Source organism: Bidens hawaiensis, unplaced genomic scaffold (assembly GCF_021521415.1).
Source record: "Bidens hawaiensis isolate Kalapana, Puna unplaced genomic scaffold, B.hawaiensis_p1.1 tig00025798_1, whole genome shotgun sequence".
Lineage (NCBI taxonomy): Eukaryota > Viridiplantae > Streptophyta > Magnoliopsida > Asterales > Asteraceae > Bidens > Bidens hawaiensis.
This window is the reverse complement of record NW_027494139.1, coordinates 90,650-95,744: the sequence shown is the minus strand read 5'-3', so window position 1 is coordinate 95,744 and position 5,095 is coordinate 90,650.

Below are 5,095 nucleotides of genomic sequence, written 5' to 3'. Positions count from 1 at the left end.
ATCTGACGGTGTTGAAATCCGTCGGATCTAACATAAACAATAGGCTGTTTTGAAAATTTTTGGTTAAACTAGCCTATTTTAGGATTTGAAAAGGATGAATACATTTACCAACGTTTGTAACAAATATACAAGGAATCAAATATCTCTTGTAATCTACCTTACTAAAGGAATAGTGGTAGGCTCAGGCCGTTGGGACAGCGGACAAAGGATTTAGCGCTCAAATAATCAAAGTCGTAATGGTTTAACTACTTCGTTTAGTCTGAATTGCCGATCAATCAATTACTAGCGTTGAAAGAATTGATCACCAATTCACCATATTATCCGGCATCAATGAAGAGTGTCAGAAATAGGTAATCAATGGCTTGCTTTATTTCCAATAATCAAACTAAAACAAATTCATACAAACTATAAAACAAATGCTTAGATCAGCTTTGTAAAGTTTGTTTCGATTAGAAGAAAGATGAACATTAATGGTGAGCAAAATTCATGGATAAAGGTTGGAGATATAATATTCTTAGTTGGTTTTAATCGTACTTATGATTATTGATTAGTGACATTGCAACTCTCCTAAGTACGTTTTTCGATGACCCGCTCGATATGTTAAAAAATGTTTTGCCTGTACAACTCCCTCCTCTACCACTGACAATCTTCATGTCAAACTCCACAAGACGTGTTTCTCGTTTCCTAGCAACTATTAATCTTGGTTTACTACATAATGTTATATGAAGTTTGCCACCCACCTCTACGTGTGTGTGTTTTTTCCCTGTTGGGTGTGCTCTTACACTAGATTGTGGAAAGCTAAATTCAATTGAGCTAACTAAGCATGGTTGATTGCTTTTCATTAAATGAAGATTTAGATGAATCTATACTTATTAATTTCGAACCGAGAAACACTCTTTTAATTCACAACTGTAAACCAAAAGGATTTCAAAATCTGTTACTCTTCTACTAAATGAAGCGCAAAGTCAACGTTTGGGCCACTAAAAGAGCAAAAAGTCAACCAATCAACTCTAAGAATGGGCTTAAACAAGCTGGCCTATGTTATGGTTAATGGTCATAATCGGTTTAAAGGTTTTCCAGTAAAACTGTGTTGTTTGGGTTTTGGTTTATATTTGTTACAACACTTACAGATGGTCGCGAGCGGTGATGGTGATGACCAACGGTGGTGGCATCACAGCATAAGCTTCAATATTGGTGGTCACCGGTGTATTCTTGCTGTAAGAATGAGCCTATATGGTTTACTGGTCATTTACTGGACAACTAATGGATATATTGTGAACGTTTGTGATACGTTGTGTACTCCACGGATCAGAGAAAATTGATGAACACCTATGAATGGAATATTTAGATCAGCTTTGTCAAGTTCGTTTTGATTTGAAGAAAGATGAAATAGTGAGCAAAATTCATGGATAAAGGTGACAAAATTGGAAGTTTAAGATTTTTAATTGGTTTTAATTGTATTTATGATTAGTGACATTGCAACGCCTATGGTCTTCGATGACCCAACCAAATATGTTAAAATATATTTGGCTGACCAGACCCGATAAAACTTCCTCCATATAAACGAGTGTAGACTGAAACGTTATGAACCCAGTGAAAAAAAATATTTGGCTCCGCCACCGGCCATCTTCATGTCAATTTCTACATGATGTGTAACGTATCCTAGCAATTACTGTTTGTTTATCTTGGTTTTTACTACATAAATGTGTTTTGAGGTATGATTGTACCTTTACATGTGTTTTTTTCCTTGTTGGGTGTGCTAACTAAGCATGATTGATTGGTTTTCAATAAATGAAGATTTAGATGAATTTGTTGTTATTAATTTTGATTGAGAAGCCCTCTTTTAATTCAATAACTGTAAACTGAGAGGATTTCAAAATCTGTCTTAACTCTTCTCCTAAAGAAGCCAGCCAGGGGATGTTGCGCAATGTCAACATTTGGGCCACAACAAGACAAAAAGTCAACCAGTGAACTCTAGATATGGGCTAATAACGCCTAATACAATAGTAGCTCTAAGAATGCGCTTGTAACTAGATATTGGATCTAACACCAATCGGTTTAAAGAACCTAAAGATCAAATTACTTTCTGCTGCGTACAAAGGTTTCCATTAAAAATGTTTTGTTTGGGTTTTGGTTTACTTTTGCCACAATACTCACTGAATTTTTTTTTTTTTAACATAATTGTTAGTTAATTGATAAGTGCTAGTCAAGTTTGTGCACGATGTAGCGGGAATAACATTTTAATTTAAGGTTGTTAGCGAGCCAAGGCTAGATCTACTCGAACGTTACACCAAGCCGACTCAGCTCATCCAAACTAAGGCTGAAATCATAAAGTCGAGATCGTCCTGATTATTTTGATATTTAAATAACTGAGTACTACTAATTATATTTTTGTAAAACATATAAAATGAATACAAAAAAAGAATAAAGTTGAGTAATTAATTTGGATATACAAGAGGGGACAAAGCTGTACATTAAATAGTAAAATATATTAATATGTGAAATTTTTTAATTGTAACAGCGTCAGCGTCGGCATACCGGAAGATCTACAAGCAGACACTACAAGTTATATTTAGTTAATAACTTGTCGCACGCGAACTCAAAGCTTTCAGGATATATTTTTATGTAGTATATTAATTCATTAAAAACACTATGTATTGAACCCTTTTTTGACATAGGGGATATAGTATTTGAATTGGCCTGAGAGGTATCCTGTATTGTACCTTCAACAGCCATAGTACCTGAATAGAAAAATAAATAAAAAGGAGCTAAATGTTACAAAGACATAGCGTTAAAATTTAAGCTAATAAAAGATAATAACTTATCGAGAAGGATATTAACATAACAATGAATTCCCAATTGAAAGCCCATCCCTTCAATCCTATGCAACATAGACTAAATCAATCATCAAATTTCTCATTTGCAAACATAATAAATTAATAACCCAATATTATGGTATCATTAAAAACCCAATAAGCAGTAGGTTATTTTAAGAAATATGGTCCATGAAGAACGCATTAAGATAAAGCTTACCGCTGACTGCTTAGTGTTCTCAGACCCATAAAACTAAGATGTGTAGCTCATGTTTTCAGGTTTTCGACTGCTGCAAATCAATAAATTTGTTAGTTTTTCATGTAAAAGTAATCTGGATTAATAGAGCAAGGCAATCGAAAACGCGTGTCTACTGATTACAATATGAACCTAATAGCTGATAGGAAAAGGGATTAAGGCTTTAAGTCATTGCCATGAAACTTCGGTATAAACCCAATCACTACAATCAGTTGAAATAAATATAATTACACAATCTCAAAAGGTGGATTCAACATTCACATTAAAACCCTAAAAACCAAACAGTACACATTAGGAGAGTCGCCAGAATTGTTTTCGGTGAACATGACGTCAGAATCTTCAAATTCATCTGTCATTAAAATAGGATTGCCGTGCGAAATTCAAATTCCTCTGCCATTGGAAATTGATTTGAGGTTCAATTGAACTGAGAAAGTTGTTTCTGTTGGTTTCGAAACAATACCGTGAAAAACAAAATACAATACTGTAGATCGTATTATTTAGAACTTAAGAAACATACGAATAAGAATCGAATTGAATGAATAGAAATATAGCATACCTGTTGAAAAAGAATCAAGAACCAAGAGTAGATCTTCAGTAGTTAACAAAAATTGGTCAGTTTTAGACTTTTAGGGTTAAAAAGGAAGCTGCTCCTACGAATGGAGAAGATAATCAGATTTAGGGTTGAAATGTGAATATGCTCAAAAGCTTCTACAAGAAGATTCTTCGAAAAGGGAGGCGTGGACCTGCTCAAAATCAAACACGATATCAAATTAAAGGTGGAAGAGACACGTGTCCAAATGTTCTTCTTTTATTATATAGTAAGGTAAGATGTATGGTCCTCATGATTAATTATATTATAATATATCAAAGTTAATTAATTATACATTATTATTATTATTATTTGGTAATTGTTAATAAACCAAATTATCTTTTCTTGTTAATTAAGGGTTTCTCCTCGGGTATATTTAAATATATGGAGAGACTAATTAACATCATTGAACATAATCCTAAACCTCACCTAATATTTCCGTTACCCTCTCTCTCCATATATTATTCGGTTTCTCAAGAACCCTAATCCCCATCACTAAAATACACCCTAAAGGAGAACTCGACCAAGTTGATTATCATGTCGTCTGGATCTTTGTCATCAGCCGTGGCTTCTCTCTGCTGTGACATGTATGTTTTAATTGTAGGTTTATCATAATATTCATGTTTTCTATTACATACATGAAGAACTTATCAACATGTGGTATCAGAGCGATGTTCATTAATCAGTTCTTCATGTTTTCCATTAACTCAGGATCTAAACCGGAAGACATGGACTAAAACGCAATAAACCCTAACAATTTTCGTTTTTCATTAATTCGTTTTATTAATTTATTTTTTAATCAAAATCCAAAAATAAACAAACCCTAAAAATTTTTTGTTTTTTAAAACTCGTATCTGATATAAACTTACGATATTCGAAATCTGATAAATTAATGATCTTCGTGTTCATGATAGTTTTTTGAAAACCCAATATAATCTGGTTCAAGATCTGGATTGTTATAATGTTTTACTAAATTTTTTATTAATATTTAGACCAAGATATTTCGAATTCTGTAAACTTAATAAAGGAATTACTTTGAAAAAAATCAAATCTTGGATAAACAAACAATCCCTAAGAATTCAAATCAAACATTATTAATTGTTCATCAACTTATGGGTATATGTGTTTACGGTTAAAACAATATTCGGAGAACACTGAGTTTCCGAAAACACTAAAACCCGAAAACGCATCAAACCAGAAAACTAATTTCCCGAGACTAAAAATTTTTCTGTGAATAGTGTTCAATCTGCGATAATAATTTGTTTGCTATTAACTAAATCAATGTTTTGTAAATACTTAAAATATAAACATACATATTAATAAATTTTACAAAACATATAAAAAAACTTAAGTTGAATGAATGATGATGTACACTTCTGCCCAAAGGTGATATGATACATATAACATATCATTCAAGTCTAAATACAAGTTATGTTA